Below are 19,764 nucleotides of genomic sequence, written 5' to 3'. Positions count from 1 at the left end.
GTCTTAAAATTTAATGGGCATGTGAATCATATGGGGGACATGGTTAAAATGCAGATTCGGACTCAGTCTCTGGTGGGGCCTGAGATGTAGCACTTCTGACAGGCTCTCAGGGAACACCAATGATGCTCGTCCATGGACCACACTTTGAGTATAACAGCTTGATTATAATGTATCTGTCATTTCCTAAGGATCTTAAAAAAACAACAAAAAAAAAACTTAAAAAACAGCAATGTAAAACTTACAGATGAGAAAATGTGCTTTAGAATGTCCAGTACGTTGTGTTTTCCTGACTTGTTTACACAGTATTCATGTCTCAGTTTCACCAGTTGTTACATGTTTCCCCTTACACGCTTCCTCCCAGATGCACTCATCCTCCGGCTACCCTAAAACAAACAGCACAGCGTACTTCTGGATCTGACTCAGCAAAGCATGACCCTTCGAGTCAGCCCTGTTTTTATATCACTTTCAAATGACGGCTTTGTCTTTTGTAAAAAAAAAAAATAATTAAAAAGCGAAAACAAATGATAAAACAACCAATAAGACAAAGAAATAACAATTGTGAGCATATGGCAAATGGCACAATTTCCTTGTAATCTATTTCACTTAGTAAGCCCACTTGGATTCCTTCTGTTAACACACACACACACACACACACACACACACTTGCTTATTATATAGAATTCATCTTTTGTAAGCACAAGTGACCGTTCAATCAAAGGTGAAAGCGGTGTGCTTTTTATTATATTTTGTTCTTGTATTTTAGAAACTTATTATCCTAGAGCAGTGATCCATCAGCCTTTAGATTTCAGGGAAAGCCCTTCCCATTTTTTCATTCTCAAAATATTTCATGAGTTTTTTTTCAGTGACAGTAATTTAAAATATTTATGAGAGATGTTTGTCAATTTCTTGGCACCCACCGCTCAAGCTGGAGACACTGTTGAGTCTCCTAAGACAAGGCTGGGAATGAGAATGAAAGGAGCCTCCTTCGGCGATCTTGTCTTTCAGTTTTTCACTTGAGTGTTTAAAGTGACATGAATAGTGTCAGTATCCAACTAGGTTTTATTCTACATCACAAAACATAGTTCAAAGTCTTTCATCTCCTCCGTGTGCCGTCGCGGTGTTTAGAATGAGAGTCCGGCAAAAACACATCGCTGGGAGTTTAACTGCTTCACGTTAACAGGAGCAGAGATAGGGGAGGGAAGTGGCAATTTCTGAGCCCTTACTCTGGGCCGCAGGCTTTAATTAACGGCCCTCCTGCATTTGTCCTCATGACACCATAGGGAAGTAGGTATTACTGGTTTTTTTTTTCCATGTTATCATCATCACCATCATTCTCAGGAGCAAGGTATTACAACAATTTCAGCCCGTTCTGTGATTTGGAGAACTATGGTAACAGCCCCAGTTGAATACTTTGTATTCAGATTCGGAAAGGAGCCTGCACTGTCAGGTGTGCGTTGCTCAGTCCTTGAGAGCATTTTCTAAATGCTAATCGGAGACATTAAAGTAGGACAGAACTTTAAGGGTTTATTTGTAGGTACAGTATTGTGTCTGGGGCCGCAGAATCCCTTCTTGGTCTGCTTCCCTAGTCCTGCCTCTCCCTGTGTGCAACCTTGTCCGACCGGGACCACACCATGCCCACTAACCTCTCCCGAGGGAGTTGGTGTGCATAAAAACGTCTGTTTCAACTGCTGGATTTGGGAGAATTAAATATAAATGCTGCGGCTGCGATGAGCAATGCATGGCAGGAGGTGCTTCCCTTTTATGGGAAGTTACTGAACGATATATGTGTCAAAACTTTGGATACTTGGGACGTATGCCTATTTTCACATGGAGTCAAATTTCTGGGCGAAAAGTAAATTCAGGCAAAGGAACAGGTGTTTTCAAGTAGTAGGGTTGGTTTAGCATTATATAGATAAAACTTCTAAATTAATGCTATTCTTTCTGTTTCACAGCTGTGTGTGTTATTAGCAGAGCCCCTCTCTGCCAAGAGCTTTCCATTATTTTCCTCTTTACCTCCCCCCAGATTCTAAACCGCTACCACAAACAACAAAACCAGTAAGTCCTGAAGGCAGAAACTTATCAGTATTCACAAAAACTGACTTGAAACCAAAAAACGTTTAGACTAGATATAAAAGACAGCTTTGCTCTCATCAAGAAGCAAACATTACAACAGTGAGTGTGCAAGGCTGTGGAATCGCCTCTGTTTTGGACAAAAAAGATATATATATATATGAGAAATTTCTCAAAATACTTTTGCCCAGTGCCTTTGACTGTTACCACCCATTGTTAGTTAAAACAACAACAACAAAAAATATGACATAGAAACTGGTAAATTTGGAATTAGAATCCAGACTAGGCTGACCTTGGTTCAAATTCTGTATGTACCTGTTGCCAGTTGCCAGCCATCAGCATCGTGTCCCAAGTTGCCACATTAATCTCACTGAGCATTCATTTCTTCAGGTGTTAATGTGAGGGAAATGATGTCTTATTCACAGATTCGTTCTGAGGACTAAACAAGCTGCTGTGTGGCAGTGCTTAGTCCAGAAAGTGCCTGAAACGTGAGAGTCGTTTCCTGGATTCCCTCTGTTCAGACATAATGAGTCAGGTATCTAGCCAGAGACTATTTCGGGTCAGAAAAATTGTTTAAACTTCTGTTTTTTCTTTTTATTACTATGCAATGTGGAACAAACCTCTGCAAACTTCAGTTTTCCTTTATCTAAAATGGGGTTAATATGTCTTTCTTGAAAAGAGTTTTAGAGGATTACATTTTGCATGATAAGCATAGACGTCTGAGGGGTTCTTGGAGCAATGCGATTGCTCAGTTGAACTTAGTGTTCTAATCTGCCAGCTTCCTTTTCTGTCTTTAGGAACTGGGATTTGATATCATATGCTATGCTTCCATGTTGATAAAGTCTCTTTTATTGTTGAAAGTGAGATCTGTACAAATTTGTGATTTGGAACCAGTTTTACTGATACTATCTGGAAATCAATTATATGCTGGAATTCAAGAGACACTAGAAAAATTACATTGCTTCTTGCCTGATGTTTATTCATTAAGGATTCATTTCCTTTAATTATTTTAAAATATAGATACCTCTTGAAGATTTATCACATTCCATTAGCCATCAGTCATTTACACCTTAGTGTAAGTTAGTTTCTGAGTGCTGTCAATTATTGGTGCCCAGGGCATTAAAATATTGTGACTTTTGAATACTGGGGGATAAGAAAGGACTAATTTTGAGCTATAATTCAAATATTTCCGGATAGAAAAAATGAGTAGCCTGTCACAGGCAGTCATGTCAGGGTCCCAGAGAAAGAGTGAAATTTAAGAGATTATTGAAGACAAAACTTACCCTTTTATAGTTTATTTAGTTAACAGTATGCTTGCATTTTATACGATGTATTTCTATGAGAATTTTGATTGTTTTAGATACCATGCACATTCAAGTTTGCTGGAAAGTAAATTATTTAGGATGGTAAATATGTCACGGTACTCAGCTGAGGAAATAGAACCAAGCACATAGAAGCTGTCTTGCTGTGCTTCTTACTGCTCACCGTGGGTTTTGCCGTATTAAAGGTGGATGGCCAGTGTGTGTTTCTTAGAGGAAAGACTCTGGCAGACCCAGGGCAGGGTGCTTGCCTGGCCTCATGTAAACACAGCCCCAAGTACCACAGGTATACAGGAGTGATTTGTCCACAGTAACCCAAACCACTGTCCAGGAGCAATGAAATAATTTTAAAGGTCACTTAATCGGTATTTAATCAAGTCTGTTTTCATTTTTGACTGCTTGTGTTACTCGGGGGTGTTCATAGAACACAGATATTTGCTATAGCAACTGCTGCAGGCTCACACCTCAGGGCAGATGGGCTGGCCAGATTATTTTCATTCACAAAGGCGATCCCTCCCCTGCCTTTATGAATTGATGTCTATGGCCTATTTTAGATCAAAAGAAGGAACTAAAACGAGACACGTAGGAGGGGCAGAGACAAGGTATAATGAAGACTCATGCCCCCAGGGAGAGGAGCCTGAAACAAGGGTATCATCACAAATGTAGAGGCTCTCCCCAAGCCAGGGGGGCGAGCCCCACATCAGGCCCTCAGCCCGGGGGTCCTGCACCAGGAAGACAAAATCCCCAGAACATTCAGCTTTGAAGGCCAGTAGGCCTTTCATATGGGAGATCCAGAGGGCTGTAGGAAGCAGAGTCTTCTTAATTCTTAAGAGGAGATACTCTTAATGGGCACTTGCAAAATTTCACATGCTCTGAGTTCTCGAGCAGAGGCAGTAATTTGAAAGAAGCCTGGGTCAGACACATTTGTTGATCTTGGAGAGCCTCCTGGAGAAACAGGAGGCCAGTGGGACTCCCCAGGGGGACACAGAAGCAGGCAGCAGCAATTTTAGGGTGCTCATTCCACCATGAGAACACTCCATTTTAGTGTCTTCCCTCTAGTCTTTTAGTGCCAGGGGATTACCTGCCTACCAATAGGCCAGCACCAGTCCTGGGACCCCTGGGCCAGACAGCCAGCCATGCTGGGACCTGGACACACCCACCGGTAGGCTGGCACCAGACTCAGGACTCAATCTCCTCCCAGCCAGCTGCTCCAGGATCCGGCCCTGCCTTCCAGTGGGCTGACAACAAGCCCCCCAAACCCTGGCACTGTACCAGGCAGGCCAGGACCTGGCCCCACCTACCAGTAGGCCAGAAGCCAACCAGCCAAGGGCCAGCCCCACCTACCAGTACATGTACAGTAGTTGACGCCACCACTGTAGGCAGATGCCTGCAGCCCACACAGGGGGCACCTTTGCAGCATATGCCTCTAGTGATCGGAGGGAAGTAAGTGGCTGGGCCCCACAGCACAGCCCCTGCATAAGACCACTTAGCCAAGGTTAGAGAATGTAATCTACACAGCAAATACATAGAACTAAACACAGAGGATTATGCAAAATGAGGTGACAGGTATATATTCCAAATGAAAGAATAAGACATAACCCCAGAAGAAGAACAAAGAAAAGCGGAGATAAGCAATCTACCCAATAAAGAGTTTAGGGCGGTGGTCATAAAGAGGCTTAGTGACCTTAAGGAAGAACGGATGACACAGTGAGAAGTTTAACAGACTTAGAAACTATAAAGAAGAACCAAACGGAGCTGAAGGATACATTAACTAAAATTAAAAATACACTAGAACAAATCAACAGATTATTAGATGATACAGAGGAAGTGATCAGTGAACTGGAAGACAGAGTAGTGGAAATCACCCAAGCTGGAAAAAAAAATTTTAAAACAATAAAGATAGTTTAAGAGACTTTGGGGACAACATCAAGCATAATAACACTCACATTCTCAGGGTCGCAGTAGGAGAAAAGAGAGAGAAAGAGGTGGAGAATTCATTTGAAGAAATAATAACTGAAAACATCTCTAGCTTGAGAAATGAAACAGACATCCAGGTCTGGGAAGCACAGAGAGTCCCATGCAGGAGGAACCCCAAGAGTTCACACCAAGACACATTATAATTAAAATGGAAAAAAATCAAAGATCAAGAGAGAACATTAAAAGCAACAAGAGAAAAGCACTAGTTATGCACAAGGGAACTCCCATAAGACAATCAGCTGACTTTTAAGAAGAAATTCTGCACGCTGGTATGAAGTGCCACAAAATATTCAAAGTGATGAAAGGAAAGAGCCTACGAGCGAGAATATTCCATCCAGCAAGGCTATCATTCAGATGTGAAGGAGAGATAAATAGCTTTACAGACAAGCTAAAGCTACAGAGTTCAGCACCACTAAGCTGGCTTTACAAGAAACGTTAAAAGAGCTTCCCTAAGCTGGAAAGACCACAACTAGAAACATAAAAATCACAAAAACATCTCATTGGTAAAGGTCAACACACAGTAAAGGTGGTAGATCAACCACTCAGGAAGCTCGTGGGAAGGTTATATGACAAAATAGTGAAATCGCCTATAGCCACAATAAATAAAGAGATACACACACAAAAAGTCTAAAATATGATGTCTAAAACATTAAACATGGGGAGAGTAAAAACGAAGGGTAGTTAGAATGTTTTTGAACTTAAGAGATCATCAGCTTAAAATAATCACGTATATATAGATTGTTATATGTAAACCTCATGGTAACCACCAACCACAACTATATGATAGATACACAGACAAGAAGAGGAAAGGAGCCCAAATACAACCCTAAAGGCAGCCATCAACTCACAAGGGAGGAAAGCAAAAGAAGGAAGGGACACAAAAGAGCCATAAAATCCGTTTGTGATAAAAACTCAAAAAAGTGGACATAGAACATACGTCAACATAATAAAGGCCACACATGACAAGAGCCAAATGCCTCTCAGGGAGCACCGAAAAGCAAAGCTAAATGGACAACCGCATCTTCTACGCTTTCTGCACAATTGCAGTTTCACTGTCATTCAATGATTTAAATACTAATTTCCATACACTGGTCCCTCACAGGATCAGATTGTCTTTCTAGAAATGCTTACTGTACTTTTGCACAGGGTAGTGAAGGAGGACTTTTCTGAAGGGATGAGGTTCTGATGAACTAAACGGTCATCTGTACATATGATCATCTGTATGTATTTACATGTTTGCAAAGGATCATTTGTGTCTATGCTGATCTGGATGTATGTCTGTATAGGGGAAACCTAAAGCAGTCCGGAGAGGTGGGAGGGCAGTACCCCCAGAAGGAAGGCATTGTCCTGGCTCTTGGCTGTTCTGTGCCCCTTTTGGAGTCCCAGACATTCGATGGGAATTGTGGTGAGGAAGAGCCTGGTGGGCATCCTGGTGGCACTCATACAGGTGGGGGGTTCATAGGGTTCAGAGTAGAGACAGTGAAACCCTATGAGTGCAAGACTTCACTCTGGTTCAAAAGATGGTGCTTTCTGATTTCCTGTTCTATGTAATAACACCCTTACATCCTTTCAGATCTGGGTAACAAACATCACTCTCCCAAGTGTCTTCCTTTACTCATTCGCAAAGTAACTTAAGCAATGTTTCCATTAGAATACGAAGAAGGCTTTTGTGTTAGGCACATTTATGTCAACAAAGGCCAAGCTTCCATGGAAGATTACAATAATTTTTTTCAAGTAACTTAGGCATTCCTACAGCAACAGTAACAACAAAAACAACGTCAGGCTTTGGTGGCCTGAATAATTAATTCAGATTTGTGGTTTGCGTTGATTGCATTCACTGAGTGAGTGAATATTTCTCTCCTTCTTGCTCTCAGGGACCCACAATACAGTCTGTGAACAAATGGTAAAATAATGGGAGATGTTTCTTTATTGTGTAATCCAATAGCCCAGCATTGGAGCTGCTTATTAGGTGATTGGAAGATGCAATGACAAGGAAAATTACAATTGTCTTGAGCTGACTGGCACAAAAAATGGAATTAATTACTGTTGGCTCTCAATTATACAGAAGGATGAAGATGCCACGCAAGCATCAAACTGAAGACTTTTTAGGGACAAACAATAGACAAGGGGAGAAAGAGAAAGATGGTGACAGAAGATTGTGTTTATTGTGACAAGCTTTATCACTCCAGTATCAAGTTCATTTCTTGGGGCTGAGCAGAGAAGGAGAAGCAAGTACAGAGGCAAGAACCAATCGGAAGAGCAGTTATGGGAGCAGCAATATTTCCGATCATTTATCATTGACATTCCCAAATGAGTGTTTGAGAATTAAATTATCTTGTCATTTCCCTAAGGATGGAAGTCATGAGTAATGGAAAAAGAAGCCGAACTCACACCCTCTTCTCTGTAAAAATCAACAAGCTATCTAAGCAAGGGAAGTTCATATCACGGTTGGTTCTAATTAAATACAGGATTGCTTCATTATTCCTTACGCTCCCTGTCACATCTACTGGTTCTCACTGAAAACATCTGATGAGAATGCCGGCTAGAGTCTCTGGTTTTGAATATTGCTCTGTGTAAATAATAGGTGTACCATTTCTCCTACACGGGTACTCTGATAAAGAATTTTATTTGAAGCAGGATGTATAGCTCAAGAGGTATAACATATACAAGGTCCTGGGTTCAATCCCCAGTATATCCTCTAAAAATAAATAAATAAACCTAATTACCTCCCCAACAAAAATTTTTAAAAATTAAAAAAAAGTAAAAAGATTAAAAAAAAAGAAAAAATCCACTTAAAAATTACTGTAAAAATATAATTTTATTTGAAAAACAATAAGTTTATTTTTGTACCAAGGCATTTTTTTCCCTTTTGGAATTATGGATATATAAAAATTCTGAATCCTCCATTCCAAGACAGGGGGCAGTACTTACTCAGCACTTAGGGAGGTGCTATCCTGCTGGTTTTATATGCATCATCTCATTAAATCCTCTCAAGAACGTTTAGATGGTATTGCCATATTCATTGACAGTCCCATCTCCAGCTGGACTTCCTGGTGTACCTGATGCCCAGACATACTGAATGTCCTGGTCCTTGGAAGACACGTGCTGTGCCCCAGCTCCATATATATGTGCTGCTCCCTCTATCACTGATAAACCTGAGAATGTCTACTCATCTTCCAAGATGCAACTCAAACTGCGGTTCTTCTGCATGGGCTCCTAGGCGGAACTGGCTACTGATTCCCTTTGCTCCATCACAACTTACAAAAGCCTCTCATTCCATTACATTGTATTTTTACTTCTATGTCTGTATCTTTAAGTGGATTTAACTCTTTTAAGGAAATAGATTATTATTTATTCATCTTTTTAACTACACAGCCTTAGCATAGGTTCCAAACTATAAAAGATATTCTATAATTGTTCACTGAATTCTTAAATGGTTGCAGTTCACTTCATAGATTTATTAATGTCTTTGCCTTATCATCTAGGGTTATTCTGAAAAGTGACAGTTTTTTTGTTTCTTACCATTCCTGATTATAAATACGCCTAAATATGTTTGTGTTTCTGAAAAAAAAAGGCTTTTACTTGTGCACATGAAGGAGGAATTATATAACAAACTAATAAAAAAAAGCATATGTTCTTTTTTTTTTTTAACACCTTTTTGTGATATGATTCCCATACAGTAAACTACTGCATGTCCTTTTTGGTTGTTGTTGTTGTTTACATATTTTTTTTTATTGAAGTATAGTCAGTTTACAGTGTGTCAATTTCTGGGGTACAGCATAATGTTTCAGTCATACATGAATATATATATATATTCATTTTAATATTCTTTTTCACCATAAGTTACTACAAGATGCTGAATATAGTTCCCTGTGCTATACAGTATGAACTTGTTTATCTATATTACGTATATTAGTATCTGCAAATCTCGAACTCCCAATTTATCCCTTCCCACCCCTTCCATCTCTGGTAACCATAAGTTTGCTTTCTATGTCTGTGAGTCCATTTCTGTTTTGTAAATAAGTTTGTTTGTCTTTTTTTTTTAGATTCCACATGTAAGTGATATCATATGGTATTTTTCTTTCTCTTTCTGGCTTACTTCACGTAGAATGACAATTTCCAGATCCATCCATATTGTTGAAAATAGCATTATTTTATTCTTTTTATGGCTGAGTAGTATTCCATTGTATAAATATACCACAGCTTCTTTATCCAGTCATTTGTTGATGGACATTTAGGTTGTTTCCATGCCTTGGCTATTGTAAATAGTGCTGCTATGAACATTGGGGTGCATGTATCTTTTAGAATTAAGGTTCCCTCTGGATATATCCCCAGGAGTGGAATGCAAATCAAAACTACAGTGAGGTATCACCTCACATCAGTCAGAATGGCCATCATTCAAAAGTCAACAAACAATAAATGCCGGAGAGATTGTGGAGAAAAGGGAACCCTCCTACACTGCTGGTGGGAATGTAGTTTGGTGCAGCCATTATGGAAAACACTATGGAGATTCCTCAAAAGACTAAAACTAGACTTACCGTATGATCCAGCAATCCCACATGGTCTTTTTAAGTGGACCACTTACTCTTCACCTTGTCCCATTTCCACCAAGACTTGGTGGACATTTCCAGATTTAAAGTACCTCACAATACCAAAATGAGAAGCTATGTGATATGGCAGAAAAAACATAGAATTTAGAACTCAGAGATGTGGGTTTGAGTCACAAACTTTTCCCCTGATTAAACTGGTATTGGGGGAACTCAATTATTTTTAGCATCATTTGCTTACTGAATCATTGTGAAGTTTAAGTAGAAAGATGTACTGAGTCATTGCTTTTCCAGATACTGGACACACAGAATGGATCAAACTGTCCAATTCCTGAGGGGGACTGAGACAAATAACCAAGTAAATATAAAACAGGCAGTGGTGATAAGTGTGAACGAAAAGCGTGAGTGGTACACAGAGATGTGCTCTTTAAGTTAAGAGTGCCAGGACCTCTCTAAAAAGGGGGCATTGGAGGAGAAACTACAGGGGAGTGAGGGCATGGGCCAGACGGGGATGGAGGAAGAGCGCCCCGGCCAGAGGGGTCAGCCATTCTCATTTTTTGAACACTTGTTTGGACAGTTCTGAAACTTGGAAGACCTGTTAGTAATGACAATGGTCTCAGTGGAAGCAAAGTGTGTACAAAAAGAAACATGTCACCCTTCCTGCAGATTCTCTGGCCTCACTGCATTGCTGTCACTGAAATTCAAGACATTTGACTTTCCCCAGTAATGCTAGATTGTCCAACTGCTAACACATTTGTGTGTTCCCATGTGTACTTAAAAAATCATTAATTTAGAGCTCTTAAATTTACTTTCATAGTTTCTTAAACTCTGTGCCTTTCTTGTATAAATATTGGCTAAACTGATCCCTGCTTTGTAAATATATTGGAAGAAGCAATGAGAAAAGTAAATGTCTAGACAGCTAATATTAAAATTAGCTTTGATACAGAAAGTTTAGATACATAGAGAAATTGCCCTTTAACTTAGAATGTTTCAGTTTTGAATGTGAATAACCTCATAGTATCTTGAATATTTTATTGGCTCAAGTTACCAACTTTCACTTTTCTCTATTGTAGCAGATAAATAAAAAAGCAGAGATTTCCATCACAGCACCATGATGCACATTGACATTTATTGATTTCCATTAGTATCTGAGGCGGCTGGCATTTTACTTTTATGTGTTGCGTTAATAAATTGTGCTTAGATGTTGCCTGTGCATTTTTTAATTGAAGCCCCCTCATTTGCTCTTGACTGTTTCCAAAAATTCTTTTGAGTTTTGAAATTTACATTTCTCTTGTTCTTTGTTGTCTTTTTTGGTAAATGTACAAATAGTACCACACAGCCTATTTCCCAAGGAACAAGAAAGCACAGAAAGGCATATTCTATTTAAATTTGTGGAGGTTATTTAAAGGATCTCTTTGTTTTTTTCTGTTTCTAAAGTCCAAAAGAACAATGCTTTCCATATACTGAAACCACAGGAATGCAAATCAAAAAGAGATTTATTTTGGCACCTGGGTATAACTGATGTGTACTCATGCAATATTTTGAGTGTCATTTTCAAGACCAGCATTGACCAGTGGTCAAGTTTCCTTAAATCCACAGAAAATAAGAGAAATAACAATGATGAAGTAAGATTTTCATAAAGTAGCAGTAATTAAATTTGAATACCTGCCCTATACCCAAATTTATGTCATTTAAATTTTTTAGTATTAAGTGTCCTTTTATTAGTGATGGAGATAGTTCATAGTCATTACAATTACAATAATAAAATTATTACAATTTTATGCCTAGAATAATAATGATTTCTTAAAAATAAGAAATAGAGTAACATGATTCAAAATGTCAGGAAAAAAAAAGATATGCCTTTCTACATCTGTCTCTTATTTGCTCTGGTTCCTCTTACCTATAAATATTTAGGTAACTCTGTCGTTAGTATACTTTTGGAGTTCTTTTGTGCATACAAAAGCAAAAACAAATATATGTTTTCCCTCCCTCCCCTTTTATCCACAAAACAACAGCATATTATACACATAGTTCACACATTGCCATTTTTGAAAACTTTTAATTTGATAAATATATAAATATATATAAAATATATTTTATATTTATATAAAAATCATAATATATAAATAATTATTAATGCACTGAAGGTAGAAAAACAATGTATAGGAGGGTCCCTTGTACCATTCTCCCTGTTTCCCCAGGGATGACATATTGCTTAGCTATAACACAATGCCAAAACCAGGAAACTGACTTTGGCACAATCTACACAGCATATTTAGATTCATCAATTTATTGTACTTGTGTAAAATTCATGAAATCTGGCAGTCATTAATCTGTTCTCCATATCTAAAATTTCATTTTGAAAATGTTATCTGTATGGAAATTTACATATATACTCTTTGATCTAAGCTTTTTCACTCAGCTTTATCCCCTTCAGATCCATCCAAGTCACTGCATGCATCAATAATTCCTTTAGACTGCTGCATAGTATTCCACCATAAAAAAAATGACCTGTGGTTTGTTTAACCACTTTTCTATTAAAGGACAAACATTTCATGTTTTTACCCATTTTCCTATTGGTTTATGGGTGGGTTTTTTTGCAATTTATAGAAATCTCATTATATATTAGGGAGGTTAACCCTTTGTGCCAGGAGTTGTCAACATTTCTCCTGTTGTGTCATTTGTATTTTGACTTTGATTATGCTGTTTTTGGCATGCTAGAACAATGTCACAGTGAATAGTTTTGTACTTAGAGCATTTCATATATGTGTACCACATCTGTAGGATAAATTCGCAACAATGTTCTGAAGACATAGCCTTCATAATATGTTGTTTTTCCTCTAAATTAATCTGTAATTAAATATAATGTCAATAAATTCCCCAACAGGCATCTTTTTTTTAACTGGACAAGCTGATGTTAATATGAGAAAATAAACAAAATGAAATAGCTTGCCAATTTCTCCAAAATATAAATAGTCGGAGAAGGCTAGTTCTAGCAGATATGAAAACATAGCAAAAGTCTTATATAATTATGTTAAGATGATGCTGACAAGTGAATAAAAAAAGCAGTGCAACGAAATAGGAAGTTCAATAATAGAGACAACTACATGTAGATGTTCGGTATATGATATAGCTTGAATCTTAAATCAGGAAAGAGAAAATGGGGTCAGCTACATGAAGATATCATTTTTTACTTATCAGCCTAGTAAACTTCAAAAGTTATATAGCTCTGTAAGGCCGTGGGAAGCTAGGTCCTCATACATTGCTGGTAGGTGTCCAGGTGGCTGCAGCATCTGTGAAAGACGACTTGGCAATATGTTTTCTTTTTTTTTTCGCTTGGCAATGCGTATTTCTGATCTTTGACAAGGGTTTTGTTTTTGTTCTAGTGATTATCTTTGTAAGTTTACATAATCGTCCTCACCTTCTATTGTTCTTTGTACACAAATCTATTAGTTTGCTACTCCGTACTATGATACAGCTTGCATGTCTTGTTTTCCCTCTTTCCTCACCCCTTCCTCTATAACCCAATGTTACTATATTTTTGAGTGTCTGTCTTTGTCCCTCTGTCATAGTTTCTCCTTGACCTCCCACTATGTGCTCTCCACCCCATCCCACCTTGACCTCTATCAGACCAACAGGTCCCCTGCCACCTGGTTCCCAGTAAGGTGCAGCAGGAGACCCAAAGGAGGGTGGAGACCTCTTGAGGGGTTGCCTCAGGCTTTTGCACTCATCAATTTTTCAAAGTAGCCTTTATAGAACTTTCTTCTTCAGGTTCTAATAATAGCTCCTTATCCTCATAGTTTGGGTCCTAGGGTGGTAACAGCTCTGTTGAGAATATCTCCACAGTGCCCACACCTGTGAAAATATTTTCTTTATTAAGCCCTTGTTGAAAGATCCTAATTTAAGTGTGCATTTTGTTTCCTGCTAGGTCCCTGAATAATTCAATGACTATGTATGTGCATTTAGGTCCACTGTATCTTTTCTGCAATTCTGACATATAAAAAGTTCTAAAAAGTAAACTTTTTTTTTTAGTAAGTTAGTCACAAAATGGACTTGTTGGCAAAACCTGAGCAAAACTCTTTGGTCTCCTTTTCTCTGACTTAGTATGAATATTCATGTCTCATTGCAGACATAATTTTAAAGCTTGTTTTAGCTGTCCTTTTACTATGGAGAATTATGAATATACACAAAAGTCAAAGAGTGTAATAAACCCACATGCGTCTATTAGCCAGTCTTGACAACTATGTATTCATAAGCAATCTGGGCCCATTTGTGCCACCACTCACTGTTTCCCAGGGCCCAGTCAGGAGACAGAAGCCACACAGTGATTTAAACAGGAGAATTGTAGTATAAAGAATTATTTCCTATGACAAGACATTGAAATCACAAGGGATTGGATACTAAGAAGTAAACATTTTGTAGTGTTAAAGGGAAGGGACAAACTGCAGAATTTAAGATTTTACATTCTAAAGACTACTTTTTTTGTTGTCACAGAGATGACAAACATGATCCTATAACTATGGCCCTGGCCAAACCATGCAATTTTTATGCAGGTCCCCCGTTTTTCCCCTGAACTAATTAGCGTGACAAAGGGCTTCTGTCAACAGTTCTGCTAACCCCAGTTCTTACATATGTTGTAACCAGGCAGTGTGCTACTTCAGGGAGAGCCTCTCACCTACAGGAAGTGAGTTGTTCCCAGTATTTTCTGAGTTTTATTGGTACTTCTTCCTCATGTCTTTCCATTCTTCTTTTCACTTTCTGCTTAACGTCAGCAGTTATACGTAATTTGGCATCTGCAGATTATATGAGAAGATATTTATCTCTTTTGGAGAAAATGAAATTTGAGCTTCTTGTGTTTTTTCCTCCCTGCTGCTTTTCTGTAATTTTTCAGCATCAACAAGGAAGAAAATTGCTTATTTGATGTTTGACTCAGTAAAGGGAAAGTCTGGCAATCTTATATCGCTGCTTCTCTCTCTTTTTTTTTTAAACTTGAGTGGTAGAAATGTGAAGGCTGGGAACCAGTGGTATTGTGAACAAACACAAATTTTGGAGATGCAGAAATATGAATTACAATCCTGTTTTACTACTGACTGTGCAACTTACTGTTGAGCAATTTATTATTACTGAGCCACAGTTTCCTCAGATATAAAATATGGGGCAAAATAACCATTTTACAGGGTTGCCAAGGTTACGTGAGGAAAGCTATGCCCACTGTTTGCCCTCGCAGATGTTCAAAATTTATTAGTGTTCCCCTGCTGCCAAGGTCCCTACAGAACTTTTTACCATGTGCTTAAGTAATATAAAAAAATTCCCCCTTTTTTTTTTCACTAAGTTCCTCTAAGTAATACATTTTAATCTCCTCGGCTCTGCCCCTTGGTACAGAGGAAGAGTAATCATGCAATACATGATCACTGTGTAAATTGGTATAGTCTTTGAAGACGGAGACAGTCTGATTTTTAAGGGAAATATAGGCAGAAACCAGATAGTCAAAAATCGCTTCAAAATGCAAATAAATAATTAAAAAAAAATAAACAGATTGTCTCTGTGCCTTTCAAAAACATTGTTGGGGCTGGATTGTCTTCACCCAAGAGTTCTATAAACATCATGAGATTAGGTAAAAAAAAATCACTACCATCTTCCCTTCTTTTATTCATGAAAAATACAAATCATCTTCACAGATTACTGAGAAAAGTTTTTGCTGCTTCTAGGTGACTATAATTTTACCTGTTGTGTTATGTGGTGTTCAGGAGCTCCTGAGAACGTACAGTATGATATGCAGATTTTTCTGATAGTTTCTTGTATGAAACTGTAGTTTTCATATTTTAAGGGAGAAATGGAAGGAAATGAATGAGACAAGAAACAAGAATGCTTAAAGGAAGGATGGTTGAGAATAAGGTCAGCAGTTTCCTGGAAGCTGGTGCAGAATCTATTTCTGTCTCATTTCCCTTTTCAGTACACACGTATATGCACAGTCAATACTGGAGACCAACACAGCTGCAAGGAAGGGCAATAGAGGAATATTTTTCCCACTTTGAAAATATTAAATACTAAATTCATATTTATAATATATGAGTTATATAGATATTGCACTTCTGGATTTCCTTGTGCTCTGAATACATACATCGTCTACTGGTAATCCAGTGCAGGGTGAGGCGAACATTATTGTTTGCTTTTAGGATACAAGAGTGTCTTCTACATAAGTCCTATTTATATTTTAATTATAAAAGGGCATTTGAAAGATAATTTGGTTTTCTGAGGGAACTCTGGCTAGTTTCTCATAAATAAGTGGAAAAAAAAGCTACAAAACTTAATTAACTTCAGAGAACAACTTTCTTTTATATTAAATGCTGTATATTCTCACTTTGCAATGACTTAAAAAATTCACACACCAGCATTTCTATTTGAAATTAAAATACATCTCTACTCAGAAACCATAAATAAATATCAAAATTCAAAAACATGAGAGTCTTCATTTTTACAGAGATTACGTGGATAGATTTGAGCTATGAATCATTATGACAATGATGTTTGGTATTTGTAAGAGTATATGTTCTAAGGTGTTTTATGAAAATATTATTTTTCTTCTTTAATCATCTCATTTATCATGTAAAAAGAAAACATGGTAATTTAAATGGCTTAGACATAAAGACTCATCAAATGATAATTCCAGAAAAGGAATTTTGAAAATAATTCTAATTCAAAATGGAGTTTAGTAGTTTAGAAATATAAGTTAAATTCAATTTATGTGTTTATTTTTGAAAATTAATGTTTAAAGTCTAGTGATAAATTCTACATTGTAAATCTTTAACGTATCCTTTGCTTTTCTGAAAGAAGTCACTTGGAGTTTTTTTGGAACAACATTGGTTATTCAAATAGAAAATTTTATCCCAACTCTTATGTTAAATTATTTTAAGCTTTAACTGTTGAATGTGCATGCTAGAGATGTGACTGCAATAGTATAGACACTGACTTCCTGCTCTAACTTGTAAAACCTTGGTTTCAAAGAAATAGCAATTTAGATCTTGAAGAAACATCATGGATCATTGAGTCCCACCCTGTCCTCACTCATACGGAAACCAAGGTCCCAAGAGAATAAGTGATTTGCCCTGAATCTTCTAGCTGTTAGTACTGTGGTTTCTCTATGGGAGAACTCATAACAAAACCTTGGAATAATAGAACTGGTAGAGTTTTTATCACCGATCCACTCTCTCATTATTGCTAAGCCAAGTGGGAAGGAAGCTGATGAGCTGGCATAATTTTATTTCAACCCCTTGGTCTTCTCAAGGCAAATTTTGACCTGTTTTTACAGTTCTTACTTTGCATGAAAAGAGAGGAGGAATTATTTTTATTTTTGAAATGCCATTTATTTTACCCAGAAGAAAGTTTTGCTTTGTGTATATTCTAAAATTAGAATTCTTTGTCCTTTTCTTCTGCAGTATTTCTCAAACTTTTGAAGCTTTCTGTGTTATGTTGTATTTCACCTTAGGGACCTGTTGCCTCTTGCTAACATCTGAATACCAGCTGATCATATACAATGTGCTTTCACAGTCATCTCACTTGATATGCAAAACAACCCTGTGAAGTAGACACTACTGTACTGTAGAGACACCTGACTTACCTGGTTTTCCAGTTAATAGAACTTTTTTACAAATCTTGTGGACTTCAGACCTTACACTCAGTTCCAACACACTGTGCAGACTCTTGGAGGAAAATCCCTGTGAAACTTAATGCCAAAGAAACCACCAGTGGTTTCTCGGCTGGAGACAAGAAAGGGAGGAACAGGACAAAAGGGACAATAGCTGTTAGATTTGTTTAGGGAATTAAGAACCCATTTCTTAATTGACAAATTTATATAAAAATTAGAAAAATATGGAAGGCTGCTAAGGTAATTTGAAGCCACTCAAAGCCTTTGAACGGGAAAAAAAAACAGTGTTCATTGAATGCTTTTCATGTGTTGGTCTCTGTAAAAAGTGCTTGTAAATAATAAATGCATTGAAGATCTACTGCATTCTCTGAAGATACAATGGTTTTGGACTGTTGAGGGTAGATAACAGGGAGGCCATAGTGTTGAATATAGTAAAAGTCATTGATGCAGGTTGAAAAATCTGAAGCTAGGAGTTTAAGAGGTTCTTCAGGAATACAACTGTGAATAAAACAAAAACAAAATTTAAATACCATCTTCAGTGGCACCACCACCCATAACCACCACCACCACCAACTGCAATAAGAACACAACATGCTTATCACATGCATAAATCACTGGAGAATTTAGGAGAGTGTCTTGGAGTTTGGAGAATGAATTAGATTAAGAAGACAGTGGATTGAAGGAGATAAAACAGCAGAGTAGGAGAATGCAAAGCTCACCTCTTCACCAAGAATCCATGAAAAAATCATCTACATGTGGAGCAATTCTTACTGAAAACTAACTGGAGATGGGCAGAGGGACACTTACACAACCAAAGCTGTAAGAAACAGCCACGTGGAATTCCGCAGGCAAGGAAGAGACCGCAGTCAGGTTGGGACCTGTGTCCCTGGGAGGAGACACAGAAGAGGAGGGGGATTATGTGAGCTCGGAGATCCTCCCTGGGGAGTGAGTGGTGTGGAACACATATTGGGAGATATAGGCCTGGGGTCTGACACTGAGAGGACTGGTCCCCTTGGCTGGTTTGAAAACCAGTGGGATTGACAGCGAGGATGTAAGAAACCTGGATTCCACCCATGAAGCGTACATGCATATTTGCTCCAGAGATGGAGTGGAGGAAGCATATTGAAACTGCCTGGACTCTCATCAGTTTCCCTTGACTACCCCAACACAAGCCTTCGCCTGAGGGAGCACCTGCTCCAGTCCCTCTTGCATTGCAGTGCAGCTCCACACTAGTGCAAGGACTGCCAAGGCTGAGAAGAGCATGTGGTTGTGAGGGACGGAGCTGCTCAAACCTGGTGTGGCAACTGAATGCGGGGAGGGCGGCCATCACTGATGCTTATGAAGGAAATAGACTGGGAGTGATCTGGGACTCTGACTGGTGCCAGGACTGCCACAGCCTGCACCCTGACCAATGCTAAGCTCCTGTTCAAAGCACTCTTGCTCCAGTACTGCTGGCCTCTGGGGCGAGGGTGCCGGTGCTTGAACAGGGGAAAGCACGTACCTAGAAGGAACAGAGTCAGCTCAGACCTGACCCTTAGGGATTCTGTTCCAGAAACTTGGGACCCAACCCTGCCCCTGATATTGTGGTGTTGACCACTGAATAGAGAAGCTTGGGCACACACCTGGCTCTGGCTCTAACCCCTCCATCTCCACCCCCACCTCCCACCAAGGAGATAGCTGCCAGCACTATAACCATAACTCATGCTTACATCAGATCTAGCTCTCTTACCAAAGCCACTGGGCACACACAGAGTATATAGGGATGCTCCCACACAGGAACACCACTTCAAGACCAGAATAGGTAACTGTTTCACCTAATTTCATACAGAGAAAGTTAAACAAAATGACAAGATACAAGAATTTGTTTTAAATGAAAGAACGAGAAAAAACTCTTGAAAAAACAACTAATGAAATAAAAATAAGTAATTTACCAGATAAAGAGTCCAAAACATTAGTAATAAGAATGCTAACTGAATTAAGGGAAAGGATAGATGAACACAGTGAGAATTTTAACAAGGAAATAGAAAATATAAAAGATAAGCAGTCAGAACTGAAGAGTTCTCTAATTGAAATGAAAACAAATGGGAATGAATTAATAGCAGATTAGATGTTACAAGAAAACACATAAATGATCTGGAAGATAGGATAATGGAAATTACCCAATCAGAGCAGCAAAAATAAAAACAAATTAAAAACATAAAATCAG

General features: G+C 38.3%; 2 long non-coding RNA genes across 3 annotated transcripts in view; both read right to left on the bottom strand.

Annotated features, from left to right (window-relative positions):
* Positions 1-13,020: 13,020 nt before the first annotated feature.
* LOC140697829 (uncharacterized) overlaps positions 13,021-19,764 on the bottom strand; it is a 31,768-nt gene continuing 25,024 nt past the window's right edge. For both annotated transcript variants that reach the window (XR_012075188.1, XR_012075187.1), the window contains 3 exons: positions 17,532-17,670; positions 14,589-14,706; positions 13,021-13,768 (listed from right to left, as the gene is read on the bottom strand). This is a non-coding gene — a long non-coding RNA (uncharacterized lncRNA). The remainder of the gene's footprint in view (positions 13,769-14,588; positions 14,707-17,531; positions 17,671-19,764) is intronic.
* On the bottom strand, positions 17,807-19,367 carry LOC140697830 (uncharacterized). Its single transcript, XR_012075189.1, has 3 exons — positions 19,288-19,367; positions 18,366-18,444; positions 17,807-18,056 (listed from the first exon to the last, which is right to left on the bottom strand). It is a non-coding gene; the product is annotated as an uncharacterized lncRNA (long non-coding RNA).

This window comes from Vicugna pacos, chromosome 8, assembly GCF_048564905.1.
Source record: "Vicugna pacos chromosome 8, VicPac4, whole genome shotgun sequence".
Classification (NCBI taxonomy): domain Eukaryota; kingdom Metazoa; phylum Chordata; class Mammalia; order Artiodactyla; family Camelidae; genus Vicugna; species Vicugna pacos.
The sequence above is the reverse complement of the archived record's forward strand: the minus strand, read 5'-3'. Positions and strand labels throughout refer to the sequence as shown.